Source organism: Eumetopias jubatus, unplaced genomic scaffold (genome assembly GCF_037043125.1).
Source record: "Eumetopias jubatus isolate StellerSeaLion01/CBP00866 unplaced genomic scaffold, mEumJub1_p1.0 scaffold_66, whole genome shotgun sequence".
In the NCBI taxonomy this organism is placed as follows: domain Eukaryota; kingdom Metazoa; phylum Chordata; class Mammalia; order Carnivora; family Otariidae; genus Eumetopias; species Eumetopias jubatus.
This window is the reverse complement of record NW_028274872.1, coordinates 171,650-189,071: the sequence shown is the minus strand read 5'-3', so window position 1 is coordinate 189,071 and position 17,422 is coordinate 171,650. Positions and strand designations below refer to the sequence as shown.

Here is a 17,422-nt window from a genome sequence, read left to right as displayed (position 1 = left end):
GAAATTGTCAAAGGATTAATTTGTGCATTAGTAAGATGCATAATATATATAGTGACCACTAAGTTTGGAAAGATTGTAACCTCGATGCCATATTGTGTTTATTTGGTTCACCCTCATATTTAACAGAAGAGAGATAAAGAGCCATTTTATGACAATCAACCAAAGTAGAAGGGAACGTACTGAATGGGAGAAGATATTTGCAAATGACATATCCAATGAATGGTTAGTATCCAACATATATAAAGAGCTTATACAACTCAACACCAAAAGCCACAAATAATCCAATTTAAAAAGAGGCAGAAGAAATGAACAGACATTACTCCAAAGAAGACATCCAGATGGCCAACAGACACATGAAGAGATGCTCGACAACACTCCTCATCAGGAAAATGCAAATCGAAACAATTGGATAGGGCACCAGGGTGGCTCGGTCCGTTACCCGTCTGCCTTTGGCTCGGGTGGTGACCTTGGGGTCCTGGGATCTAGTCCCACATCGGGCTACCTGCTCAGTGGGGAGCCTGCTTCTCCCTCTCCGCCTCCCCCCACTTGTGCTCTCCTTCATTCTCAAATAAATAGGTAAAATCAGGAAATAGAAAAAAAGAACCAACGAGCTATGACCTCACACCTGTCAGAATGGCTAAAATCAAAAACACAAGAAACAACAAGTGTGGGCAAGGATGTGGAGGAAAAGGAACCCTCTTACAGTATTGGTGGGAATACAAACTGGTGTAGCCATTGTGGAAAGCAGTATGGAGGGTCCTCAAAAAGGAACGATTAAGATCCATTAATCCTACCACTGGATATTTATCCCCAAAATACAGAAACACTAATTTGCAGGAATACATGGGCCCTTTGTACAGCAGCATAGCCAAATTATGGAAAGAGCCCAGACGTCCATCAACAGATGAATGATAAAGACAACGTTGTGTGTGTGTGTGTATATATATATATATATATACACACACACATATCTATATCTATCTATCTATCTATCTATCTATCTATCTGTCTATCTATCTATTTATACCATGGAATATTATTCAGCCAAAAAAAAGAATGAAATCTTGCCATTAGCAAGGACACAGATGGAGCCAGAGTGTATTCTGCTAAGTGAAATAAGTCAGTGAGAGAAAGATAAATACCCCATGATCTCACTCCTATGTGGAATTTAAGAAACAAAACATGTAAGCAAAGGAAATAGAAAAGGGAGAGAGACAAACCAGGAAAGAGACCCTTAACTATAGAGAACTAACTGATGGTTGCCGAGGGTAGGGGGGCTTGGGGGATGGGTGAGGTGATGGGGATTAAGAAGTGTACTTGTGGTAATGAGCACTGGGCAATGTATGGAAATGTTCAATCACCATGTTATATACTGGAAACTCATGGAACTGTATGTTAACTATACTGGAAAAATATTTTTTAAAAATTTGGAACAATTTTAAAAAGGTGGACCATGGCTTGCTAGATTTCTTTGAGTTGACCTCATGCCATTGACCTGTGGTTGTATTCCTGGAAGCAAACATGGGCAGTTCGAGGTCATGGGTCAATGATGGATGATGTCCACAGTAGATGTGTGCAGTGGTGTTCAGTGGCATAGAAGCTGAGGTTGAGGAGAGAGAAACAGGCAGGCAGGGGAAGTGGTGCCCTGAAGCACCTCTTCACTTCTTCAGCACAGGTTCCCCCCTAGATCTTAGGAGCCAGAGACTTAGGAGGTCGCTGTAGCACTGATAAAGGCAATTGTCCACCTTTAATGTTTGTGGGTCCTGCCCCTGGGCTCCCAAGGAAGCGATGCTTTCACATTTACCAAGGTCAAAATGAATCCACAAAACCTCAATGCATGGGCTCTATTTCACCCCAAGCACACATTGGACATCTGCTTTATGAAAGAAAAGAACCCAAAAGGAGCATTCTGGAAAAGATAAGAAAAAGGAAGACACTTCCCTGGTTCCCATAACATTAAAGCCATACAGCCCTACATGTACTAGAAATTTAAGACCGGGAAATGCAGTGACTTTCTACAATGTCTTTTGTATAAAAATTTGTCACTTTTTATGTAAAAAATATATTTTGGTATATAACCCTTTATCAAAATTTCCTTTGTCATGACACTCTCTCCTGGTAAAGATTCCCTGTCCCATGCAGCTGTACTAATCAGTGCTCAGGTAAAACTCACAACCTTTTATTTTTTTTTTTTTTTGAGTTTGAGCGCCATGTGGGATGCAGAGATTACTTAAAAAGAAAATAATTGAAAAGAAGTAAAATTAAAAGAAAAATTTTAAAAATGTATATGCGTATCAGGAAATTTTATTACTCTCTGCTCTCTCACATTGATATATTTACATTGTGTTACTTACACCATTAAGAGCACCTTAATTACTGTAGCTTTACGGTGAGGTTTAAAATTTAGTAAATTTCTCCAATTTAATTCTTCAAGGTTGTCTTGGCTATTTAGGTATGTTGATTTCCAAATACATTTGAGAATTAGCTTGTAAATTTGCCCCCAAATTGCCTTCTCCAGTATGAATCAGAATAATGCTGATTTGATGTTCCAACAAATTTGAGTGGTCTAGTCCATGAATGTGATATATTTTTTCCTAATTATTTAGTATCCTTTAATTTATTTCAGCAAGAGTTTTCAGGCATCTTTGTTACATGTGTTCTCATACATTTAATGAAGGTGGACATGAATCTCCTCTCTGTTTATTGAATTTCATTTCCTTTTTTTAAAAATTTCATTTTCTAAATGCTCACTGCTAGTATAGAGAAATATAGTAGATTATTACATGAATGTTGCTGAGGTATAATTTAGGTACAGTAGACGGCATCCCTTTAAAGTGTACAATTAAGGCTGTACTTTCAGAGATCATTTCTTTCTTTCTTTCTTTTAATTTTATTTTATTATGTTATGTTAATCACCATACATTACATCAATAGTTTTTGATGTAGTGTTCCATGATTCATTGTTTGCCTATAACAGCCAGTGCTCCCTTCAATGCTGCCCTCTTTAATACCCACCACCAGGCTAACCCATCCCCCCACCCCCTCCCCTCTAGAACCCTCTGTTTCTCAGAGTCCATCGTCTCTCATGGTTCGTCTCCCCCTCTGATTTCCTCCCCTTCATTTTTCCCTTCCTACTAGCTTCTCTCTCTCTTTTTTATTATTTTTTAAAATTTTTTATTGTTATGTTAATCAACATACATTACATCATTAGTTTTTCATGTAGAGTTCCATGATTCATTGTTTGTGCATAACACCCAGTGCTCCATGCAGAATGTGCCCTCTTTAATACCCATCACCAGGTAACCCATCCCCCCACCCCTCCCCTCTAGAACCCTCAGTTTGTTTCTCAGAGTCCATCTTCTCTCATGGCTTATCTCCCCCTCCGATTTCCTCCCCTTCATTTTTCCCTTCCTACTAGCTTCTCTCTCTCTCTTTTTTTAAACATATAATATATTATTTGTTTCAGAGGTACAGGTCTGTGATTCATCAGTCTTACACAATTCACAGCGCTCACCATAGCACATACCCTCCCCAATGCCCATCACCCAGGCACCCCATCCCTCCCACCCCCACCACTCCAGCAACCCTCAATTTGTTTCCTAAGATTAAGAATCCCTCCTATCAGTGAGGTCATAGGATACATGTCTTTCTCTGATTGACTTAATTTCACTTAGCATAATACCCTCCAGTTCATTTCTACAGTTTGTTACTAGAGAATTTTCTCTGAACGTGTAGAGGACCTGAAACCTCAAGGAGGAGGCACATTGTTCTCTCCTGAGCATGAACGTGATTTTAGGTGTTGTTTCCACAGCTGCCCATTGCCACTGATGATCGTTCTTCTCCTCCTTTGGAGGGTAAGAGAGAGAGGATGCAGTGTGAGTGCTTTCTCAACAAATAAAAATTAAAAAAGATAAACTGTACAACTAAATGCATTTTCACAGATGTACATACAATTGAAACTACTGCTCCATTCAGGACACAGGGCATTTCTTCTACCTCACAGCTTCCCTTGGGTGGATCCATTGAAGTCTCTCACTGCCTTCACCCTCAGCCCCAGGCAACCACTGGCATCAAAGACGGCTTGATTTTTAACCACGTTATGGAAATGGAACTCTTTTATGCCTACATTCCTCCGTGCAGCCTAAGGATTCTTATATCTATCCATATTACTAATGGATCACCAGTTCAGAATTTTTCATTGCTAAGGAGTATTCCTCTGTATGGATATATTTGGTCTGTACATTCACCTATTCATGGCCATCTATGCAGTTTCCTGGGTTTGGCCATGGGGAATAAAGCTATGATGAATATTCATGTGCAGTTTGCTGTGTGGCCATATTGTGTAAATCCTTAGGAGAGGAATGGCCGTTCACGTGATTGGTAAATGTTTATGTGTGGTTCAGCTTTTCTCGGTGGTTGGACCATTTTTCATTCCCACAAGTGTATGAAACGTCTAGTTACTTTACATCCTCACCACATATGTTTTCGGTCTTCGTAATTTTAGCCACGGGGATGGTTGTGTAATGGTAACTCACTGTAGTATTAATTTATCTTCCCAATGGCTGAGTGTACCGTCGAAAACTGACCTCTGTGCTTCAGAGCCAAAATATAAGACGAAGACAGAGTTTGGAATATTGAGGAACAATAGCTTTATTGCTTTTCGGGGCACAGGGGGCTAGAACAGTCCAAGGCCCTCAAAAACTGTAAGTCCCCTCCCCCTGAAGGAAGGGGCGGGGGGGTGTTTTATTTTGACAGAAATTGTGTGCATGCTGCCAGCCTCCTTCATCCTGTCTTTAGGGTGGTACCAGGCTCCTGAAACAAAAGGCTTAGAAGGGAGGAGCAGAGGTTTGCAGAAGAGAAGGAAAAGGTTACTTAGTTTAAGATGGAGCCTTGCAGAGACATTAGTGAATCCCTTTTGATTTATGTTCAACTTCATGCTTTTCAATGGTTTCAAGTGGAGCATCTTTTCAAGTGCTTTTTGGCCATTTGTGTATCTTCTTTTGTGAAGCATTTCTTCTTCAAGTCTTTTGACCAGTTTTCCTATTGCATTGTCTTATCAGACACAATATGTGTCAGAACATTACACTGAAAACTGCAGAGCACTACTTCCAGAAATTAAAGAACTAAATACATGGGGAGATAAAATTTGTGGTGGATTGGAAGACTCATTATGGTTAGAGGACAATTCTTCCCAAATTGATCAAAAGATCTAATACAATGCCAATCAACCTTCTAGCAGACATTTTAGTAAGTATTTCTAAGCTGATCCAAATGTTTATATGGAAATGGAAATGATCTTAAATTATCAAAGCAATGTTAAGAAGAAGGAGAAAGCGACAGACTTACATTGTCTATTCCAGAATTACTGTATAAACCTTTTGTGCAATTTAAAAGTGATTTGTCCGATTATTATTCAGTATAAGAGTTTCTGCACATTCTCACTGCAGCTTGGAAGTTGCTTTACCCCTTTTTCACTGTAGCTACTTGATCTATACTTTAGCCAATAGTTCCAAAGTTTTTAAGTGGAGAGAGAATACTGAAGCTAGAAAGTATTTCACTTAACAGAGAGAAAGACTAATCCCTGATCATTAGGGCAAGGATGACCCTACAAGACTTAATGAACTCGCCTCTATTTTCCAGTTGGCCAAGACAAAGTGGGGAGCTACTGATAGCAGCAGTTTCCTCTGCAGACCTTCATAGTGTTGACTGCTTTGGGTTTACATGGAACCTAGGTGTTGGCTGTGTCCTGAGAGGCTGAAATTGAGTTGAGGCCCAGGGTCCCTGGGTCAGGACAGGTCATCCAGCTGTTGGAAAACACGGAGGGAGACCAGGCCATCCCCAGGCAGCACTGGCCACTTCCTCCAAGGAATCCACCACCACTACACTTTTCATGACTTCTGGTTACTAGACTGAGAGCCCCACGACAATTGGGATAATGTTTTACTCATCTCTGTACTCATGACTCCTAGGACCAAACCAAGCACTGAGGAAGCTCTCAGAGACACTCCTTCATGGATCTGATAAAGGGGGTGGCAAATTTCTAATCTCAACTACATTCCTGTCCCAAATACATGCACGAATGCTCTCTGCTTTCTTCCAGGAGGCAACAAATACCCTTCCTTCCAGAGGAGCCTGCCCTACACTCTCAATGCCCCATGACACTCCCCTGTGGTGAGCTCTGGTGAAGAGGGACTGTCCTCTTGGATTCCTCTCAATGGTTCTCTCAGTAGGAAGAGATGTCTTCGGCCTAGCCCCCTCCCCCCTCCATCCTCTGCACTGCCACCATACCCCAGGTTAGGACAGCTACAACAGTTTTTAAAATGATTTTATATATTTATTTGAGAGACAGCGTGAGGGAGAAAGCAAGAGTGAGAGAGAGACAGAGAGAAAGATAGAGAACAGCTGGGGAAGGGACAGGAGGAAGCAGACTCCACTGCTGAGCAGGGAGCCACCCCCCTCAATGGGGCTTGATCCCTGGAGCCTGGGATCATGACCTGAGCTGAAGGCAGGCTCTCGATGAACTGAGCCACCCAGGGGCGCTGAGCTACAAGATTTTCTTTGCATTCTTCCTCTCACTGCTTTGACCTCCTCTGTGAAATCTTATTGATGTCAGAATTCCAAGTTCATAACAGAGACTAAGGAAAATGAAACACTCAACACACGGTCAAGACAAAGGTGTGTAAAGTCTTTGACAACCATAAATTCAGAAGAATATAATTGGTATCACTGCCTCAGAGGCAAGGGTCTCCTAACCTGGCCCTTCCTGACCTTAGGGTAGAACTCTTTGTGGTAAGAATGGACAAGTCCAACCTTTATCCAAACATCACTGATCCCTCTAAGCCCACACTTACTTGGAGAACATCGACCGTGAGGGAGCTCCAAGGTCAAAGCTAGGGGTCTGGGGCAGAACCTCATGGTCACATCGTCCACCTCTTTTTTTTTTTAAGATTTTCTTTATTTATTTGACAGAGAGAGACATAGCGAGAGAGGGAACACAAGCAGGGGGAGCGGGAGAGGGAGAAGCAGGCTTCCCGCCGAGCAGAGAGCCCCATGCGGGGCTCGATCCCAGGACCCTTAGATTATGACCTGAGCTGAAGGCAGACGCTTAAAGATGTAGCCACCCAGGTGCCCCTCCTCCTCCTCCTCCTCTTGGAACTGGTGCTTCCCTGCAGTACAAACCAACCCCGATCCATTCTGTGGGGCTCCTCGGGAGGTGCACAGGTTCACCGTGGACGAAGTTACTCTCCTCGTTCTCCTTGCTCAGCTCAGGCTGCTCCTTGCAGAGTTGGATGCCGCTGTATGCATTCCTCAGTTTCCCCTGATTTTTCTGGACCCAACTTGTCCTTCTTCTTACCTCCTTTGGGCAACCACCTGCTCCACCATTGCCTTGTCCTTCTTTGCGTTATTCTCATCCTCCAAACCTGCTGATTTTCTGTCTCCCAAATGCTCCCTCTGTTCTCTGTTTTCAGTGTGGGCTCAGCTCAGGCTCCTGCAAGAGACACACAGTGAAGGGACCAAGTCAGGTCTCAGCTGCAGTCCCCAGGGCTGCTTCAAAGGCACCGCAGACCCTTGTGCACTCACAGAAACTGAGCAGGAAGGGACCGTGGAGAATTTGAATAACAACCTTATCTTACACATGAGGAAGCTGAGCGCAGAGAGATGAAGAGATTTTCCCAAACTCCTTCAGCACTTGATGGCAGCACGGCCCCCACACAGGACTTGGCTGCGAGCTTCCCTGTGGAGTCTCCTAACGTACCCTCTGGGAAGGCACATCTGAATTTCAGGGGACACTTAAATTAGAAGTTCAACTTAAAAATAAATACTTTTTAGGAGACTTTGGATCAAATGTAGATATTTCCACTGTTAAAAATACCAGAAATTCCTTCCTGGGGACAAATCTTTTTCCCAGGTATATAATTCTGTTACTTCTTTCCTTTACAAATCATTGGCTAAGATATTAGGATCACAAAAAAGGTATGCAGGGAAGGAGAAGTTCCTCTGTTACCTGTCCTGGTCTCCCAGCTTAAGTAAGAATTAAGTTTCACTGAGACATTGAATACGCATGGAGAACGGATATTGAAATGGAGACCCTTAAAGAAATATAAAGTATTAAGGCAGACAGTTTTTATGCATTTTAGACAAGGAGAAAATACATTTCTCAGGGATTTGGGGGAGTTTTAATTTAGAGAGTGTCTAGACCGAATTTAGAAACCCTGGTGAGAAGGATGTCTTTTTACTTCTTAGTACAGGGGGTGCCTTTTTCATATGGGAGATTGGTTTCCTGCTTTCAGGGAGACAGAGGAGGGTTTGAGTATCCTGGTACCAGTTTCTTTTTGGGTAGCTTCAATTCAAAATAATCAATATTGTCGACCTCAGAGAGTCGGGGACCTGGGGTGGCGAAGGAACTGAGAAAAAGAGACTACCGCGGCGCCTGGGTGGCTCAGTTGGTTAAGCGGCTGCCTTCCGCTCAGGTCATGATCCTGGATTCCAGGGATCGAGTCCCGCATCGGGCTCCCTGCTCAGCAGGGAGTCTGCTTCTCCCTCTCACCCTCCCCCCCTCATGCTCACTCTCTCTCTATCTCATTCTCTCTCTCAAATAAATAAATAAAATCTTTTAAAAAAAGAAAAAGAGACGACAGTATAGCGAGGCACAGGGGACCCCAAGCAAACAGCCCGAGGTCCTGAGGTTTATTTTCCATAATCTAATATACCTTCTACAGTGATATAGTACTATAATGATTTACAGCAGGGGCTTAGTAAGGCGCATCTTCCACGTACACAGGGTTAGTCAAGTGAAGCAATGGCAGTGGAGAAGGAATAAAGAAATCTGCAACTGGCTGTGATCAATTAATTGTAAACAGCATTGTACTCGGTCTTTAACACAGGATAAGAAAACAAAAAAGGGAATGCACAGTGTGCTGTTTACAGCTGGCTTCCTATCTACAAAACATCTTCTGCTGTGTACTTTAGATCAGACCACACACATCCCAAGGGCATTTCACTCTGATCCTTTCAGGTTATTTTTAACCCTGCAATCTCGAGTTTTCTCAGAGATCTTGGAGTCTGAATGAACATGCACCAGTGGTCGTTGTGGCATTCTGTTTCCCCCAAATATGCCATTGTGGTACATTTTGGGCAATCTGACCTTGGCGCCTATGGGTACTATGGTTTCTCTCCGCCTTGCTCATTACTCAGTGCCTATTTCAGAGAGAAAGGTAAACATATCATTCTTAGAAATACCAAGGTGGCTCTCTCGGTTCAGCGTCTGACTCTTGATTTCAGCTCAGGTCATGATCTCAGGGTCATGCGATTGAGCCCCAGTTTAGTCTTCATGCTCAGTGCAGAGTCAGCTTGGGATTCTTTCTTCCTCTCCGTCTGCCCATCACCCCTGCTCTAAATAAATAAATAATATTTAAAAAAGAAATACAAAATAAATACCATGACCTTATGTGAAACTAATACAATGCCTATGTTAAGTGGACCAGATTAGTTTAAAAATTATTTTAAAGCGCACCTGGGTGGCTCAGTTGTTTAAGTGTCAGTCTTTGGCTCAGGTCAGAATCCCAGGGTCCTGGGATAAGCCCGTATGTCCAGCTCCCTGCTCAGTGGTGAGTCAGCTTCTCTCTGTTCCTCTTCCACTACCCCCACCACCGCTCCTGATATCTCAAGTACTCTCTCTCAAATAAGTAAATTAAAAAATTTTAAAAAGCAATGCAATGGTCCTCTCTGGAATCAACCCACACATAAGCATGCTTTCTTTTTGCTGCACCCCAGTCCCCCTTTCTCTTTATTACCTATCTGACCTACATCCTTCCCCCAGCGATGGAGACAGCTCAGATGCACTGCTTCACCTGGTGGTGGGGCCAAAGAGAAGTGCACACATGGTTAGAATGGGCTGCCTTGAGAGTCAGCCGTAACGTAGCTACAGGCAGTTAGAAACAAGCCTAAAGTACCATTAGGAATAAGCACTACAACATTTAGCGGTACAGATTTTAGGTGTGGAATTGATATCACCTTCCTTGTACAAATGTGTTTAGACTCAAGCCTGAGACTATGGGATCAGTCAAAATGAAAGAAAACTGTGTCAAGTGTGAAGATACTAAGTTACCAAAGTTATTCTGAGTTGTATAATTAGTTTGTCCCTTAGCCCCTCATTTCCACCTGCAGAACCTAGAAGACGTGCAACAGAGTCCCCACTTGCCATCAAAGTCAATCTGAGGACACAATAATTTAAACTGTTAACCCAAACTTTCCATTTTTTCTTAACCTGTGTTGAATACCAGGCATTTCGATTGCCCATTCCCATTTCCAGGGAGACTGCAGTGAGGACGGAGAATAATGTGGTGCATCCAGGTAATAGTCTGTTTCTTGGTCCGCTTCTGTGCTCAGCATGTCAACTTTTGTCTGCCAGTGGACCTCTAACCACACAGGGGAAACCCAACAAATATTAAAAGTGTAGGTTCTCTAGGTTAATCTACATTTAGGATTCTGTAGTGCTCAGAATGGCTCTTGAACTGCAAGGACCAAGGTAGATGCCCCCTCCTTACCTTAGGGGGAGTAATTCTGATTCCTGAAGCATGCACCTCTTCGTTTTCTATTTATTATTATTATTTTTTAATTTCAGCTAGGCTCCATCACCTACGTGGGACTCTAATGCATGACCCTGAAATGAAAGTTGCACGCTCTACTGACCGAGGCAGCATGTGTCCCCCCAGCACCTTTGATGCAGGCAAATACCATGATTTTCATGTTGGAAAAATACTGCAAACTGTGGGACATGCCTTCAATCCGCTCCACTCCTTCTGGGCATGTTTCCTGAGTTCCGGCTGTGTGCGAGTCCTCTTTCCCACCCACCCATAGAAGGGCATATACATGGAAAATGTGCCCATCCATAGAAGACCCTCTAGGATCCCAACCCAGATCCGCTGGGATCCCTGGGGTCTTTTCTGTGTTATGCTCTCCTGCTCTCAGTGTGTTTCTGCCTCTAAAGGCACCTGTGAGCAGGACTGCCCTGGGGCTCCTGGAGCTCCTTTGTACCCAGTCCCAGAGAACGGGGAGTACATGCCGTATATGACCACAGCCCCATGTATCTCCCCTCCCCAAAGGCACTCAGCCTTTCACTAACAGGTGCAGCAGGGTGAAATCTCCATTCCTGGCCCAGGGGAGACTAACTCTGAAACACAAGTGTCCCCTAGGCTCTCCTAAACCTGTCGGGACAAAGCTCCCCCACAGCTGTTGCTGGAAATCACAACTTACACAGCAATGAGCTCAAAATGGTCACAGATCTAAGTATAAGAGCCAAAACTATTGTGCAAGAGGACTACATGGGAGAAAATGGTCAGGAATTCACAGTAAGCAAAGAGTTCTAAGTCACTACGGCAAGAGCACGATACGTAAGAGAAAATTGAAGATGAAGAAGTTTTTTGCATCAAACATTGCCACTGAGAAAAGGAACAGAGAAGCCACTGATTAGGAGAAACTATTTGTGGATTAAATACCCAATGGGGACTCACGTTCACGAGAGACAAGAGGACTTTGAACTCACTCAATGGGCAGAAGCAACACACTCGTTTAAGCCAGTATAAGAGTCGAATACACATGTACCAAAGGAGACACATAAAAAGGTAATCAATGTTATTAGTAATATGTTATTAGTTCTCAAAGAAATGCAAGGAAAACCAGGTACCATTTTACACCAACTAGTGCGCTTACGTCCCAAAGACGATACCAAGTGTTGCTGAGGATGAACAGAAACTGGACCCTCCTATATTGCTGGTCGCAACGTAAAATATAACAGCTCCTGCAGAAGCCACTTTGAGAGTTCTTAAGAGTTCAGCACAAGCTTGCCATAGGACCCAGCCATTCCACAACTAGGAATCTATCTGAGAGAATAAAAACATATGTCCGCTCAAGTCTCGGTCAGAAATGTTCCGGGCAGCGTTATTCACAATGGGCAAAAACTGACAGCAACACAAAGGGCCATCGGCTGGTGAATGGACAAACCAAATGTTTCCTATGTGTACCATGGCATCTATTCCGCAACAAAAGGCACAGAAATCTGATCCAAGCTACAGCATGGAGGAACCTCAAAAGGATGCTAAGTGAAAGAAGCCAGTCACCAAGAACTACAGACTGTCTCATTCGGCTTATGTAAAATGTGCAGAAAGGAGCAATGCACAGAGACAGAAAGCAAATCAGTGCTGCTTGGGGCTGGAGGAGGGAGCGGAGACTGTCTGCAGAGGGGCTGGAGGGAGTGTGGGAAGGTGAAGGAAGCCTCTGAAACAAACTAGGGCACTAGCTGAACAACTCTGTCATTGTTGACAATGGGTGAAATTTATTGTATGTCAATTTCACCTAAAAAAAAAAAGAAAGAAGGCGACCCTCGCACATCAGTGGGTCCTGGGGTCCCCAGGCAAACACTGCCTGGTGAGGGGCCACATCCTGGAGTCCCAGCAGGTGGTGGCTCAGAGCCTGGTTTCTGACCTCCCAGCTGGAGTCAGGGGTTCAGTGACTGTGCCTTCAGCCTCAGGCCCTGGCAGTTCCCCTGGAATCCACCAGGCGGCAGACTACTTAAGGGAACAGACCTTCAGGTGGCCCAAGGACACCAGGGGGAAGCAAGCAAAGATAGGGCACCAGCTGGCTGGAGATTCCTAAAGGAAGTGAAGGCTGCAGGACCCATGGAAGCTGCTGGCAAGATCTGGATGGATCTTAAGTAGGTTTGGTCCCCTGGGTGGGCTCTAAGCACTAAGCTTTAGGTTAACATCCAAAGGTTCCCTTTGATGCTCCCTCCTGCAGTGGCACTGAGGCTCCCCCCGTGGAAGCTCAGCATAGGGAAAAGAACCTGTGCTGCTATTCACCTTCTTCTGAGTCGAAATGGAACACTTGGTCTGCGTTTAGGGGAATCTGCCCTTTTCTGGCCCTCTATGTAGGGCCAGCTCCTGGGTGCTGAGCCATCCCTGCAGGAGGCTAGAAGAGGCACTCTGGTCCTTCACATTGGAGCTGGGCTTGCAAAGAAGGGTTCCTGCTAATCCATATTTCCCTGGCCCTGGCTGAGCATCCTGGTCCAAGATCAGGGGCTGCAGTGGCCTAAAATAGGGACTTCCTACATGTCACTGCTCCTCTCTGGAAAGTCCAAAGGCGGCCCATGGTAGTGGTGGGGGGAGGGGAGGGCATAGAAACCTATACTCTGTCAAAACATCATCCACAGTGAAGATTTAAAAACAATGTTAGAGGACAGATCTCATATTATGTAGTCGGTGGTGCAGTAACAGCTCTGCGAGGTGAAAGAGGGTAGCTACACTAGTAATCAGCCTAACATAATTTATAGAGTCGTCCAATCCCTGTGTTGCCATGTGAAACTGATCTCACATGGGGAATCAGTTATGACTCAATTGTTTAAAAACCTGAAGGTGAGGGGAAAACATTTGAAAACGAAGCAATAAAACTATAGTTGACTGGGGAACAACATGGCTTTGAATTTTAGTGAACAATGTCGGTCCACTCATGGGTTGATTATTTTTTTTTTTTTTTTACAAATACAGTCTAGTACAAATGTAGAAATACATTTTCTCTTCCTTATGATTTTCTCAATGATATTTTCACTCTAACTCACTGTATCAAAAGAATAAAGTACATAATTCAAGTAACCCACAAAATATGTATTAATCAACCGTTTTTGTTATCTGTAAGACTTCAGTAGGCTATTAGTAGCTATGTTTTCTGGGACTCAAATGTTATACAAAGATTTTCAATTGTGGGACTCTGTACCCCTAACCCCCAGGTTCTTCAAGGGACAATTTGTATCTGGATTTGCAAATGACATACTCCTGTATACAGAAAAATACCAAATACACACACACAGAAACCACGACTATTAGAGTCCATAACCTATTTCAGCAGAGTTGCAGCGTACAAGGCAGACAAATCAGGTGTTTCTATAACCTAGGAATGGACACCGGGAAAGTCAATTAAGAAAACGATTCCATGGACAACAGCACCCACCCGAATGGTATCGAAGAATAATTGAGTCAAGGAGGCACAAAACCTGTACACTGAAAACTACACAATATTGCTGCAAGAGATTAAGGAAGACCTCAACAAGTGGAAAGACATCCTGTGTTCATGGATTGGAATGGTTAAGGTGGTTCAGAAGGCAACAGCAGGATCTGCAGATTCTTTTGGATTCCTATTGAACGTTTTTCTTCTGCCTTCCCTAATCACCATCAGCCCCTTGCAGTACATTTCCTTTCAGACATTGTGGTTTTCATCTCTTCATGTGAGATTGGGTCCTTTTTTTTTTTTTTTTTTAACATTTTCCATGTATCTGCTGAATGTTTTCACCAATGGGATGCAGTTAGAACAAATGCTTTCTTGTGCTCTGGTGATTCCCATCTTGCTGTCAGCTCTGGGTCATTTTCAGATGAGTGATCCATCTCTTCAGGAGGGCTCATTTCCCCCCTTTGTCTGCATACCTCAAACTGTTGGATGGAACGCCAGACACTGTGAATGTTACCTTGCTGTTTGCTGGATATTTTTGTGTTTTCTATAATATTGAGCTTTGTTCAGGGATGCACTGAAGTTACTTGGAAACATTTCTGCTGTTGCTTCAATGCATAGTTCAGTGGCCCAGAGCAGGGCTCCGTGGAGGACTCACCATGAGTTCCAGGTACTGTAGCAAGCCCTCCCCCTGTCTTCCACCCTATTCCTCACAAATTAAGAGGGTTACTTTTGCTTAGTCTATCTGTTGGACACAGGCACTATTCCCAGCACCGTGTGAGCACCAGGCCCTGTGCAAAGGATTACCCCCTGACTTGCTGTCCATGCCTCCCCAGGGCCCCTCCACAGCTCTGGCTAGGTGACTTCCTGCAGCTCTGTCCTCCCTGAGACTCAGTCCTGGGTTCTCTCAGATCAGTGTCCTCAATTCCAGGAGCTCCATGGGGCTCCTATTCAAGTTCCCCTCCCCCCAGTGCCTTGCTTGGAAACTCTCTAGAGCCAGTACCTCTGAGCAGCTCTAGGGCTCTGCTCACCATTGTGTTGCCATGTGTCCGGGATGGCTGTCCCCTTTGCCTGATGCCCAGGATCTTGGAAATCTCCACTTCGCGCATCTTGTGTGACGCTGTTGCTCTTTTGTTTAATTGTTTCTGGCAGAAGAGTAACCCGTTGCTGAGTCCCAGTTGGTGTGGCTCCCCTAAGTGAAAATCAAAGTTGGAAGACCCTCAGTTGTAGATTCTGAATAGAGGCCTTTAGGGAGTAGAGAAAAAAACACCAGCTCTGGTGAAAGCCTGAAGCCAGAAACCCCTTCAAGCTCAGTTTGACAAAGCAATGCAGGTACATCAGTAGGGACAGTTTTGGCTTGAGCCCAAGAGCTGCAGAAGGCCCACGGCCCTTTGTCCTAGAGCTAACCTGCTGTTTGGGAAAGGTCTGTGGTGCCAAACCCAGCGGGTTCTTTGTGAGTACACAGAGGTGCCTCTTTAAAAGCCTGTCAGGGGGCATCTGGCTGGCTCAGTCAGGAGAGCAGGGGAGTCTCCATCTGGCTTCATGAGCCCTATCCCTACTTTGGGTGTAGGGATTACTTCAACAAATAAACTTACAATAAATAAACAGTACATCAAGCCGGACCCTCTCTAGTCTCGGAAGGGTCCTCTGGAGCAAGGCTATACTAGGTAGGCTACCAAGTGGCCTAATCAAGGGTACGGAGTCTGGGGATTGGGTGAGGCTTTGCAGGGTGCCTGGGGGGATAGGTGGGGAGGGGAGGGAGGAAGGAGAAGGGATGCAAACCCCTGTTCCCTGGGGAATGAAAAGAAAGCACCTTTGCTGGATCAGGGACTGCAAACCACATACTGAAATATAAGCAGAGAAATTGCTCTGCGAAAAACAGAAAAAACCCCGACAGCCAAGGTGGGATGTATGACCAGTGGACAGAAACTGTCCTGCATGCTTTTGATTGAGAAACAGCCAACCCCAGATTCTCAAGAAAGCAGCCCTTAAAAGCAGAGGTGTTTTCTTCAGGGTCCTGGTGTCCCCTGAGTGAGCTTCCTCTTCAGCCCATGTCATCAGCCAAAGTCATGGAAAAGACAAAACAAACAAACAGAAAAATGAATAAGAAAACAAAGGCTATTCTTAAACAACCAACAACAGGTGAAAGAGCAAAAGCAGCCCCCCACTGCCACTGCCACAAATAATGCAGAGGAGTTGTCCATACTCGGGGAAATCGCGGGGGTCAGCATGTCCCTGGTATGATGGAAGGGCCTCCCCTGGGAAAACCACCTGCTTGATCCCGGCGTCTCCCCTGCCGGGTAAGTGTGACTCCCTCCGCCTCCGCCCCACACCAGTCTCACCCCCCTTCCACCGGACACACAGGCTCACTCGCCTAGGCGCACCCCAACACCCTCGGCACCCACTCCTGTCGCAAGCATCCTCACCCTCCACACGACGCTTCCGAATAGGATGGACGCAACAGCGCTGCTACCTCCTCAGCCCCAGGAATTCTAAGTTGCAGAACCCCACCGCCATGTTGCCTGGTTTGCATCAGACAAGCCCAGTCCCTGAAGTCAAGGGCTTCGCCTCAGTCCCCAACCCCACCCCATCTCCCTGCCCCCCAGCTCCCCTCCCAACTTGGATTTCAGTACTGGTGTTCCTCCTTCTCCTCCTCCAGTCCCCCTTCCCCTTCTCCCTTCCCGTGCCCTGGCTTCCTTCCTCACCTGCCCAGTCTCCTCTGTCTCCTGAATTGGTTACCACTCTTTCCTCTCCCTGCAGCTATGGCCCCCCAAACCCTACACAACCCCCCCCACCCAGCCCAGGGAAGGCTGTGCCAGCCAGAGAGAAACATGAGGGAGGACTTTCCAACAGCCCGCGAAGAGCAGATACAACTCTCTCTTGCTCTCTCTAGCTCTCTCTCTCTTTCCCTTCGGACCCTGGTTGGAGGACACCGAGTGCCATGGCTGCACCTGTACAGTTCAAACCAGTCCCCACAGCCTCCCCCAGGCCTGGACACTGCGGGGGGGAGGGGAGGACCAAAAGTCCGCAACCCCTGGGCCCTCGGGCTGACACCAGCCCACAACACTCCACACGCTGAACACATCCCAGGGCCTGCTTCTTCCCCAGGAGGGCTCCTAGGACAGGGACGGCGCGCCCCCTCGTGGCTTCGCGGGGAGACGCCCAAGGATCCCGCTGTTGAGGGCAGGGCCAAAGGGGACCACTGCTTCTGCTCCCTTAAACCAGGCTCAGAGTTCTCAGCAGGGGGTTAGTGGGGTCCCAGCCTCCCCACTCTGCCACCGCCTGCCCTCCCTCCATCGCTGGGCGCTTCCCCCTGGAGGGGATTTCTGCAGTCAGGTCGGCCTTTGGAGGGAAAATAGCCAGGTCTGGAAAACTAAACAGACTACTTTGAAGAGATTTGGGCAATTGTATGGTCATGGATGGAGCG

General features: G+C 45.4%; 2 non-coding genes across 2 annotated transcripts; one reads left to right on the top strand and one right to left on the bottom strand.

The window, feature by feature from the left end:
- The first annotated feature begins 3,671 nt into the window (after positions 1-3,671).
- On the top strand, positions 3,672-3,884 carry LOC148161775 (small nucleolar RNA U3). Its single transcript, XR_015767361.1, has one exon. It is a non-coding gene; the product is annotated as a small nucleolar RNA U3 (small nucleolar RNA).
- Positions 3,885-16,140: 12,256 nt separating this feature from the next.
- LOC148161774 (U1 spliceosomal RNA) lies at positions 16,141-16,303 on the bottom strand. Its single transcript, XR_015767366.1, has one exon. It is a non-coding gene; the product is annotated as a U1 spliceosomal RNA (small nuclear RNA).
- Between the last annotated feature and the right edge of the window lie 1,119 nt (positions 16,304-17,422).